Below are 13,126 nucleotides of genomic sequence, written 5' to 3' on the forward strand. Positions count from 1 at the left end.
TGTGTCATATTCACATGTATCATGTGTAAGCTAAGCAGATGTAGTTTACACTAATTAGGAGCAATACGAGCTAGACACCATATGCAACATGCAACCAGATATCACACTGCCAAGTTAGAGCAAGCACCTTGGATGGTGGAGTAGGGGAGCGGAGACTTGGACCTTGTAATGCACAATCAATACAAGGAGAATCGGTACAGATGCTCCGTTTACGTTGCTGCAGAGGACCACCATCATCGCCTTCCTTACTCTTTTCCTTCCTCTTTCTTGATTTTGCCTTGTCAAGTCAAACCCACAAGAAAAAGGAATAAAATTTGCTCTTCAGAACTCATTGATGCATGATACTGACGAACACTACTTTCATGTAAGGCAGCCGCATGATAGGAGGATGGAATATGTATGAAAAACAGGACGGCATGACATATTGACATGTATGATGTATAAAGTGTAAACTAAGCACAAGGTGCTCTAACTTGTTATATAAAAGATGAAACCAATATCACTCTGCCAAATTAAAAGGGTGCCCTAACAAATGTATTTGACCAAATTAGAAGCAATACATGGCTACATGGCAACAGGCTAGAAATAATATGCAATATGCAACGAATAAAGGTGACTCATCGTAAGTGATTGATGCAGGATACAGAAGAGAGGTAGTTTCATGTAAGAACAAGGTTAACACATAGATGTAGTGTGTACCAAAAATAGGAAGGCATGTCATATTCACAGGTATAGTGTGCAAACTAAGCTGATGCAATTTACCCTAATTAGAAGCACTACAAGCTCGACACCGTATGCAACATGCAACCACATATCACACTGCCAAGTAAGAGCAAGCACCTGCGATGGTGGTGTGGGGGAATTGCGGTGATCAACTAGAGAGCTACGTTGACTATCTTCATTTAGCCTTGCTGTTTCTTGAGAATCATGTGGGGAGGATCACACTGCACTCTTTAAACGAGTATAGGGTCTCACAGTAACCCACCCGGGTGACTGTCTCATCATAAGTGATTGACGAGGGATACAAAAGAGCATTAGTTTGATGTACGAACATGGTTAATAGAAATATGTAGTATGTATCGAAAACAGGAAGGCATGTCATTATCAAAGGTATAATGTGTAAAGTAAGCAGATGCAATTTAACCAAATTGGAAGCAATACAAGCTAGACACCATATGCAACATGCAACCACATTTGACAGCGCGAAGTTAAAGCAAGCACCTGGGATGGTTGTGTGTGGCAATTGAGATCATCAACTGCAGAGCTACGTTTACTGTCCCCAACTGCTGACACTGCACCCGTTAGAGCGCTGGAACGCTTAGTGCTTATCTTCGAATTACACTGGAGCGACTTCTATCTTTTCTTTTCTGCATTCATCAACACTGCGTCAGAGTCTGAAATACCCATGCATAAAAAAACAATAGTGTGAGTATGGGTGTAGTGTGTGCACAGTTAGTACAGTGTAAAGGTAGCAGATAGCAGGTCGGTGAGAAATAAATGACGGGAGACATATGATAGCTCTACAACATGCATGGCACACTAAATTACTACAGGATTCTATGAAAATAACAGTCGACTGAAAGCAAATAAGTCAGTCCATTTTTTCTGCACCGTCCGATGTACAAAGAACGGGTAGATCGCCTTCATCTCCCTCCAGCCACTCAGTGTTGATGATCTTCCTCAAAACGCCAGCGACCATCGGCCCAGTATTCCTCCCCTGCCTGCGCCCTCCCCTCGACCTCACCGCACCGCCGTGCTTGGCACCGCCCCCCGGCCATCCATTCAAGCCCCTCCGACCTCCAGATCGGGCGCAAGCAGCTCCTGTGCCCCACACCCCGCTTCCCCGGGGAGCAGGCGGACTAGGTGCTCCGCGCGCCTAAGCGGGTGCTGCTTCTTTTATTTGCGGTTCGACTAACCCTGAATTGAAATCTAGGCAGACTACTGACCTCTAGCAAAGGTGAAATACTAAAAGGGAGGAAACCTTGTGCATTTAGTATCACGAAGAAGATGCAGTAAGAAGCGCTCAACTAGTTTCTTTCGTGGGATGAATACGGTGTGAGCGGAGACGTAAGATTTGCACGAATATGGGAAGAGGAGTACCTCTTTCCGTTGGCAGTGATGTGTCCTCCTTCTATTTTTCCGACGATCTTCTTGTTGTTCGTCGGAAACCAGAAGTTGTTGAGGACGGTGCAGCCTTGGACGAACCCATGGCCAAGTTGTTGAGTGTGGTGCGATGGCCGTCTGCCGGTGGCGGGGAAGCAGATCCGAGGCGGCGAACGACGGCGTAGCGGGAACAACTCTAGTGCGGTGGACGGTTGCGACAGTGGAGCCGCAGCAGTGAGGCGCGGGACGGCGTGGTCGGAGTGGTTCTGGTACAGCGCACGTCAGCGTCGGTGTCGTGGAGGTAGCTCTGCCTCGGCTTCAGCTGCTAAGTCCTTGAGGGCGTTGTGGTTGCGGTGGCATTGGACGATGACGTCGGGGTACCGGCTCCGGCATGATGGAGGAGGGCGGCGGTGGATTGGCCGCTATGGGGTGGAGGACAGAGGAGACTGGGGTCTCGCAGCTAGTGGAGAGGGCGTTTTCGTGCCCACGGAGTATGAATGGGGAAACGGAGGGAGGCGGGGAACTAAGGGGGAACAATGTTTCGGTTTGAGACGCGCTTGTTTGAAATTTGGGGGAAGTTACAAACTTTCCCCCCATCTAAAATTTCAGACATATTGCGGGTTGGGGGTAGGACAGTCATGTCAGGTGTCCCAAATGTGGGCGGGATAAATTTCGGCCGAGCGCATGGGTAGGCGCCCACGGTGTATGAATGCTTCTCTGGCGTCTTGGTGAAGTTACAAACCTACCCCGGTTTAGACCTTTGGACATCGGGCCGATAGGCTACACGGGCCAGAGTCAGGACAATAATTTCCTACCACCAAAACATTAGTCTCGCCCAGTTTCGGGTGACCATAGGCCTATTTGGCGCTTCGTTCAATATTTGGGAGCAGAAGCATTAACGTTTTCGGTTCTCTTGAATTGAACTTTCAGGATTTGTCAAACTTCACAAATCTTTACTCTTGAAAATCCTAAAGCTACGATTATTTTGGAATGGAGGGGGTACATTTGAATATACATTGTACACGAGTATATATTAAAAAATATGCAACTTACCTCAGTTCATGCATGGTTCCAGATATAATCTCCTTGGTTGCAAAAAAAGTTAGATATGCGTATGAATATATATATATATAGCATGTTCAAACTCACAACAAAGATTGATGCCCCCTTTTACATCTGATTTACAAATGCCATTATCTCGGGTTCAAATAGATGATTGCACTTCCTATGAATTCGAATCTTCGAAACCCCCTTTATGTTGAATTCGACATGTATTCTATTTCGTAGCTAGCAATTTGGAATGTATCCATGCAAGTGACAAATGTATAAAGTTCTTCACACTAACAACATGGAGTGCACTAATTAATGTTTATATATGAATTGCAAAAGCATCCATTGCCTGTATTTAAAATCACTCTCACTCTATGGATCAATAATATGAAATAAACACATGCACATGCTAGAATTCAATTGTAGTTGAAGAAAGAGACTACTCCTGGTACTGTATATTAGTGATAGGGGTGTGTACAAAGTACACGTGATTACCAGGCATTGTGCGTGTGTGGATACTATCGACGGACTAGCCCCCAATCTTGTATAACATACTAAGGGCCTAGGGTTACAAATCATATATAGTCGGCTTATCACCAGTGGGGATAGAGTCCTCCTCGACTCTGGTAGCTTCGTGTTGTACGCCGAGTCCTCCACATGAGTCTTCGTATAACACGTCTCGATCCAGCCTATATGTGGCGCAGGATGGAACTGACCCATGAGTCTTCATGTTGACCCACCACAACTAGAAATGATGTGCCCAACACACCACACACGCAATCGGCCACTAAGAGAATAAGCATATACAATAGTACAACGGTATCTAGCTTACGATACGTCTCCATATTTTGTTGATGACACTGACGGACTTTGCATTTGATGCATGCTCCGTATTTTGTTGACGACACTTACGGTCATTGTATTTGAAGCGAAAGCACGATATGGTCACTGGACTTCAGAATAAGCTCATCACGGTCACCGCATACATTTTGTCGTGCTAACCAACATGTGGTTGGATGGTTAGAGGACAGTGGTTTCTCGAGCCCACCAAGGTTAAAGTCCCGGTGCTCGCATTTATCTTGTGTTAATTTCAGTATTTTCCGGCGACGTACGTTCAGTGGGAGGAGACGTTCCACTCGACTACGAGGCACCTATGGTGACTTCGTAAAATCTCAAGATCATATATGTTGGCCCACTCTCTCGAAGGTGCTCATAGGGGTCAGGTTCGCGCGTGTGCGCTTATAGTGGTGAGTGCTTGCGCGTATATATGAGCCCTTGCGTCTGTACCGTGTTAAACAAGTACATATCATGATTTTACGGTCACTGGCTCACCCGTACAACTCCGTATTTTGTTGATGACACAATCAATTGACCAGTCAAACGTTCCACGTGACGCAACTAGTGTTGCACCATCGGGGCGCGTAACCGCGGGGCCCACCTGTCAGCCCGTATGTGAAAGAAAGAAATGGTAGTTTGAGTCTGTACTGTGTTAATAAAATAGGAGTACATTTTAGGGTGATCGTACGGTCTCTAGCTCACCATACAGCTCCGTAATTTGTTGATAACATGATCAATTGACCAGTCAAATGGTCCACACTCAGTAGCGCACATTACCATAGGGCCCACCCGTCAGCGCGTATATGATGGACAGAAATGGTAATACATTAGTGGTCGGCGGGTATTCGAAGTCGTGAGACCTCTAGTTGGCAGTCATCGGCGGTTGGGGGCGTTCATTGGGCGGTGGGGTGGGGATCCCCGGAGAAAAAGCTCGGCGGGGGGAGGGGGGGGCTAGAGGGATGGCCGGTGCGGCGGCGGACCGGCGGTGGGGAGTGGTTTCGGGGAGGGCGGGCCGGCCGCGGGCGGCGGGGGCTGGTGGCTCGGCCGGTGGTAGCAGGCGGCTCCGGGGGGGTGGAGTTTGATGATAAACTGGAGGCCCTTGATTTCGTATCCAACGACTGGAAAATCTAATGGCCAGAGATGAAAAAGTCAGTTGACTGATGTGTAGCCTCACCCCGCACGAACACATGCACGCACGCAAGACACACACGCATGTAGGCGTGCAACACTGACACGTACACATGCACACATGCTGGCGTGCAACACTGACACGTACACATGCACTCATGAACACACGCACGTACGCACCCATGCATGCAACACTGAAACGTACCCTTGCACGCACGCAACACTCGCACGCCTGCATGCACGCAGCACACGACGCAAGACACACGTTCAACCTATACGTGCATGCACCCTTTGTTAAGGACATGGATTGTTACGGGTATTAATCAATCTTATCTGTGATAAGCAAAATATTGATGTTTGCAGTGGTCTTTATGAATCACGACGTATAGAACGGGCTATCAACATAGTAGGCTTATCTACATGAAAAAGATGACGTCAGACTCAATGAACAATTATCGGTTTATGAAATGCTCGCTTCTGACCGCCCTGGCCCACCAAAGGTTCCTCTGATGTGCGCTTCCTGCATTGGGTCACTGACATGCAGGTCATGCACCCAAAGAGCCCACACGTTAGTGGAAGAACGACGCGGTGTCCTAGGTCAGAGTCGAGGGCGCCACTCGCGGCACGCCCGGCTAAACACGCCTCCGTGCCGCATTCAAATGCCTCCATGAAACCCGCCCGTGTGGAAGCCGAGAAACCCACTCTGGACACACGTCCGTTCATGACCGGGCCAACGTTAAACGGAATGCCAGCCGAGCTCCTCCCGTCCGCCGTCTATTTAATCTCCTATTTAAACGAGGCCAAACGCCGGCCAAGAATCGCACACCTTCGTCGCTCCCCTATCTCCTCCACCATTTTGTCCACTCTTACAATGGCTTACGAAGAGTAGTTATTCTGCATCCAAGCCGGCTGGGTAGCCCACCGGATACGAGCTATGCAGCTTGCTGATCCACCTCCCTCCCCTCGCCCGACGGAGCCAGTTGCCGCCCCAAGCCAGCGCGCGGTTCAGCAACTCACCACTCCAGTCCAGCTCGACGAGGAGCGGCGCACGGGTGTCGTTGTTGCCGTCCACGCCGCCGCCTCGTACCACGTCTCCCGTTTCTGTGGCCGAGACTCCCATGCCGGCGGCCGCGCCATGCAAGTAGCGACAGAAGCCGGGTACGCGGAGAGCGGCGAGTCGGTGGCCAGCGCCTCCATGTCCGCCGCCATCATCGAGGAGAAGTAGAACACGGGAGGCCGCCGCCGCTTGGGTCCCATGAAGGCCACCACGGAGGCGACGTCGGCATACACAGCAGGTGTCTTGCTGGATCCTTTTGTTGCGAGGACCTTCATCGACCCCGCATGGGCTCCACAGAAGAGGGCAATGTTTGGATGAACACGAGCCGGTGCCGGCCATGGCGAAGTAGTCGCCAATATTTTGGCTACCCCGGGCAAGATCCAAACAGCCCCTCCCAACAGATTCAAATCCCTCGTTCGCCGTGGAATTTTGCCATGTGTTGTTTTCATGGACTAGCAAGATGCCTGTGCATTGCACGGAACATCAAGATGCATTTTTTACAAACTCCCGCATGCATGCAAGGGATAATTAATGTCCTCCTTTGCTAGTACCACGAGGAAAACACCATTAATATTGCATCGATTAGTGTTAGTGGCCTTGTATATCTGCAAATTGTAATTTTGATAGTGGCCCCTTGTATATAAAAATGGAGGGAGAAAGATGAGGGATAAGGCGAGGAGGAGTGGGGCGTGGTGGTGACTGGTGGTCGGACTGGGCGGAGGCATGGGGATGGACGGCGCATTATGTCTAGGTTTGTATCTCTCTCACACACACACCCACGTAGGTGGGGGACGTGCACGAAGAGAAGAGGTGCACGCACGGGACACGTACTCCCGTCTCTTTCCCAACCACACCCGCGCAGGTACATGGTGGAGCTCATTTCTATACGAAAAAGGCAGCCCACGTGGTAATTTGGCACGTGTACTGGTTTTCCACATGGTGGAGGGAGGATCATCTACCACGGGTGAACAAACAAATTGCGACTTGACGCGTTATGTTAAATTAAAAAAAGAGGCAAACCATGTGGGGCCTACCTTAGAGGCAAGGCTCTATACACTGGAGTACTTTTGATGTGTCCCGTCAACTCGCAGAACGAGGAGAAGCTTGCTTAGTACGCTGTCTCCCCCGCCCACGGGCACGGTGGCTCGCAGGATGAGGTGAAGCTTGCTTACCACGCCTTACGCCCGCTCCCTCGCCCACGCGCGCGGTGGCTCGCAGCCCGAGGAGAAAATTTTACTACTCCCTCCGTTTACTCCTCGTCCCTACTACGTACTTTGGTTTGTACTCCCTCCATTTACTTATACAAGGCCACTATAAAAAAATACATTTTGCATCTATACAAGGCCACAAATAGTAATCGAGACAAAAGTTACTACTCCCTCCTTTCCAGTTTATGGCTCAATTTCAAAATCTCTCCAACAAAGGTAGACGGTGAGTGGTTGAATTAATTTCGTAGTTTTCACTAGTAATTAGTACGCTCGTTTTTCTCAAGAAGTTGTGTTTACCGAGGCATTAATTAGAACGAATGCATGAATGACCACTAAATTTCCATGAACTTGTACATGCATTGGTTAGTTTCCTCTTGACACTGCTTGTTTCGGGTGATCTAACGCACCTCGAAATCCAACATGTAATGGTACTACTACTAGTATAGTGGAGTAGAATTGAGAATTATCAAACGGAAAAACGAATGTTTTTTAGATGAGCCCTATAAACCCTAGTGGGCACGTACTCCGTAAAAACAGATTTTTCCAAAACTAAGTCGCTCCCTTTCATGAATTCTGTAGTAGTATACCCTAAACTAACTCTAACCAAAGAGGTGTTTGGATGGCAGGGTTAGATGGAGCGCGGATACGGCGAGGCGCCTTCACGGACGGTGCGAGAGGGAGGGAGGGAGAGGAGGATAAGCTTCGAGGAAGTGGGGAGACGGATCTGCTGCGGGGAGAGCGAGAGAAAAAAATATTTTTTAATGGCCTTGAGAAGAACTAACCCAAATAAACACCTCTTGTATGGGTTAGTGTTTTTGGATGGGTTAGATGCATCTAACCCAAACTAACCCTCATGTTTGGATCTTTTTGAGTTTGTTGAGTCCAAACTAACTCTAACCCATTGATCCAAACAGGGCCTTCGGTTCGCCATCATCTCAAACCACGTACTAGTATCGCTTCTGCCTCAAGAGGGACACGCGCATCGCCTTGGTACATCATGACACGTGGGACCGCATGACAGGCCATGCTCCCTCGCCGATCGCTCGGTAAAATCACCTCATTTTTACTATACTTCCTCCGTATCGGTTTACTACATGGCATGCACATCGTTCTAGGTTGAGAATTTAACTGGGTATATATGTGATGAACAGTACTCTAGCCTTTTAAAAAATGTATACTTTTGTACAGTAGTACTATCGATGGATTGCACCATGGAGCAAAACTTGAAATTAAAAAAAGGTGGTACATATAGAGAGCGCTCGTCGCCAAATTATGCATATAGTACTATTAAAAAAGCTAGTACGTGCTTAATTGGGGTGCTAAATTCAATTAAAGAAATACTAGTAGTATGTACATACTGAAGAGTTAAAGTAACGAGAAGAAACATAACATAGTTCTGCTGGAGGCTCAGCATAACACACCCCTCAAATTAAACTAAGCACACCTGAAATTAAACTATGCAACTAATCCGGTAGACACTGCATTAGAAGTTTAGAACCACCATGAGCAACGACACTGCCACCTTACTCGGAGTCCTCGTCCACGTCCTCGACTTCGTCCTTGCCCTATTCCTCTTGGCCGATACTTCTTTGCTTGAACCGCACACTTGGCTGTTGCTCTTCATCCAACCCTTGTAGATATTGAAGCAAAGGTAGCCATCCATTGCAACATAGTGGATGTGGTCTATATCTAGTAAATTCCGCTGGCATGCATGACGATGAAACGTGTATGGAGGTTTCACCAGTTTACCATACGAAGGTTGAACCATGGCTCCTGCCAGGGTCAGCATTGAAGGCTGACGAGAGGGCACCAGCCAATTCTTCTGGAGGTCGATGGGGTTGCCTACAACGAGGCCTATCCGACCCAGGATTTCTTTGTCGTTACCAAAGTCTACAGTAACGAATTTGACTAGGTTGCTCCCGAGGAAGTCCTTAAAATCCTGGCACTCAACGTCGGCATGGCATATGTGGTAGACCAAGCATAAGTCATGCACGCAAACCTGGATCACGGCGGGCTTCTTCCTCTCTTCGTCCTTTATATCCTTCTCTCGTCCCAGGACTGTGGTGTACTCAACATCTAGCCCAACGACCCACTCATCATCTGAGTTTTCGAACATGCGTCTGAAGCGAGAAAGGCATCCTTTCACCATCGCGGAAGAACGGGTGTAGATGATGTCGAACTCATCGCTGGTGATGGTTCTAACGTTGTACTCACCGCCAATCATGGAGATTTGGGACGCCATGGATTTGGGAGGAGGGTTAGGATTAGTGGAACTGCCGTAATGTGAATGGACAGGACGACTAGGAGCGAACCGCTGTAGTATTGAAGGACGTGCGTGGACGAGTAGGAGCGAACTGCCAGCGTTTGAACGGCAGGGTAATGGCTTTCCATTCTCCCATGATACGGGCTTCCGAGAGCCCTTGGATCTGAGATCGAACGGTTGCAAGGCGTGATTCTAGACCTATGGGTGAATATCCTATCCTGGAGGGTTATTCTGCAAATTTTCAGCAACTTAGCATGCAACCGTTTGATCTCAGATCCAAGGGCTGCCAGCAGCCCGTATCATGGTCGCGCCTACCACGACCGTCGCGTCGTTCGCGCGGTCGCGCCCTTGGAGATTTAAAACTGTGCGTTAGGCTATCTGATGTTGGCATGTCATACATAGTCATCACTTAGTCACCCATACTACAACAAGGTTGGCTATAAGTGTATTTTTTGTCACTCCTCTCTATCTCTTCCTTCGTACTCAAGGAAGAAACGGTGCTAGTAAGAGCGTGTATTTATTGCATTTGCCAAGGAGTGGCCTCTTCCAATGAAATGGTGTTGCTAAGTTTGCTTCATTTAATTAGCTATAGACTCAAAATTGTCTTTTCACCTAGGTACACGCGCTTAGCACCGTTTCTTCCTTGGGTCACCAAACTAGTCTCTCTCTTCTTGATTAACCTGCCACATCAGACTTTATGCCTATGTGGCAAGCTTAAGCACCTGTAGGAGCAAGTAAAAGTAAGTACAATAGTGCGCTTTACATGGCATTTTTGCATATGTGGAGGAAAGAGAGGCAAGGAAAAAGTGAAGAAGTGGGCTCTCATGCAAGAGCCAGCCTCTACTACATGGTGGAGCATTGGGAGGCACCTGTATGGAGGTGGTCAGGAATCTGGGAGACTCACGCCGGTCGTAGCGCCACAGTTCAAATGATAATGGCAAGTCAAATCACGGGGCCCCACCTGCCAGTAGTAACTCGCTATCAAATCACACAGCCCTACATTTGCAGCAGGTACTCCCTCGTCTTCTCGCGTCTCTGTCGAACCGACTAGGCGGAACTTCCCCGCCGCCTACCGTGCAGGAAAAGCCCCGCCCTCGACTTTTAAATACAACTACATCCTCTTAAGAATCCAATGATATACTTTTTGTGACATAATAACTCCTATTTAGTTAGTCAAATGGATGACCTAGAACTACATGCAGGCCCTATAAACCGAGACGCCTAAAAATAAAAAAATCGAGACAGAGAGGGTAGTTCAGCATGTATCTTTTTAGATCAATATAGTCAGGATTCACCAAGGAGCAAAACCAAGTGGTAGGCTGCTCCTGTCGTGTTGGCGTAGCAACTCAAGCAGGGTCAGTCTGCACACGAAATGGCGACACACTTAACGGGACCCCTTTGGCCGACATGTGGCTCATCCACCATCTTGTTCCACGTGCGATGCACCAAATTACAGTTCGGAGCAGCGGTTGGAATTGGAGGCACCCCGGTCGTAGCGCCGCAGTAGTAGAAAATGAGCGACGAGGGGTCAAATCACAAAGCCCCACCTTTCCCGCATTAAGCTGGACGGACGAAGCAACCATCATTTCACTCTAGGGCGCAAGAGCATAAAGAAAAGAGAAAAGAATGATGCGTGCGGCAGCTACCTAGGGCACCCTAGGGTAGGGGTCTCCACTGCAGATCCTTTTTTTTGAAAGCGCCTCCACTACAAATCGGCTTCTCCCTCGTCCTCTTGAAGAAAACCGATGATGAGTGCGGCAGTAGGGTTTGTAGGAGTACTATGGCGTGTGGGGCCACGTCGTAGTAAACGGGTTTGAGACGACACCTTAAATATGTGTGGGCCGCTTGGTTTTACGGGAACGAGGCAGCATTTTGGGTTCGGTGACCAGTGGAGATATAGTACGTACAAAAAATTGTGGACGTAGGTTCGACCGAAAGGGAATGATGCATGGGCCCTGCATTTTGATATACCCGGGGCCGCGTGAAATTTGCTACTCTACTCAAAACTACTATTAAGGTACTCCCTCCGTCCATGAATAAGTGTACTTCTAGCTTTTGTCTTAAGTCAAAGTTTTAAAACTTTGACCAACTTTATAGGGAAAAGTAGCAGCATTTATGACACTAAATTAGTATCACTAGATTCATTTTGAATTGTAATTTCATAATGTATCAATTTTATGTCATATATGTTACTACTCTTTTGTATATATTTGGTCAAAATTTTAAAACTTTGACTTAGAACAAAGGCTAGAAGTACACTTATTCGCAGACGGAGGGACTACACATGTATTGAACGTATGAGATTTCGAAACCAAATTATGAATAAAAACGCACTATAACATGTAAAGCTTTGATTCATATATGCATGATGTAGATGTTCGTTTAGTTCTTATAGTTCATCTCATTCAAAATCAATAAGTTTTATAAAAATGTTAAGATTCATGGGGTTGTGCATTGTACTCCCTCCGTTCCAAAATAGATGACCCAACTTTGCACTAACTTTGAGTTAGTGCAAAGTTGGGTCATCTATTTTGGAACGGAGGGAGTAAATCATAAAGTAAAAAACAAATAATGGCAATTCATTTAGAAAAAAATAATCAATTATAATACAGAAGAGTCTAGAACAAAGGAGAAGTGCTTGTGTTTTGAGGTTTGTGCATTATGCTTAAGTTCAACCATGGAGTCTTCTAAATTGTAAATGTGGCAGATCTGGTGGAATGTTGACGATATCCAACGGCCAGTAGTGCTCGGATTTGCCCATCTCTGCATCGTCGGGTTAGCTTCATCCAGCAACCATCTTTCAAAGTTATTGGCACACTATATAGTTCTTGTGCCATAGTTGCATGTTTTGGAAAAAAGCTACTAGTGGGTTGTACTATCTATTTAGGAATAGAAGATGTATACATGGAAGTTGTAGGGAAAGAGATGACATGGAGCATCTCAATTCCTATGAGTAGGGACTGGAAAAGAGATGTCATTTGGTTCACATCATAGGAACTTTTCTATTGAATCTAGAGATGACATGTATCTCAATTCCTATGAGGAGGGATTAGAAAAGAGATGTAATTTGGTTCATATCATAGGAACTTTTCTATTGAATATACACTAATGTTTATTTTCCTTTGAAATTAAGGGAGTATAGGAAACCATTCATATGAACCAAGTGGCTCTAAAGCCATAGAAATGATATCATGTTTATTTCCTTTGAAATGTGGAGTATATGAATATATTCCTATGAACCAATTGGCTCTAAAGGAAAAAATCCTACAAAAATCATATCATATAGAGTTCCTATGATATTCCTCGACACTAAAGGATGCTTGAAATTGCTGCGGGTGATACGATGGTCTTTCTTTGTAGACTCCTCACCCAACTTTATAGTTACCTCTCGAAGATGAATGAAATGACATATACATGGTATTCTACATGCGCAATTTGGTACACGAAAACTCGATAAAAGTTTGCAAGGTTCGAATTTTC

Source organism: Triticum urartu, chromosome 4A (genome assembly GCF_056163025.1).
Source record: "Triticum urartu cultivar PI428250 chromosome 4A, HENAU_Tu73, whole genome shotgun sequence".
Taxonomy (NCBI): domain Eukaryota; kingdom Viridiplantae; phylum Streptophyta; class Magnoliopsida; order Poales; family Poaceae; genus Triticum; species Triticum urartu.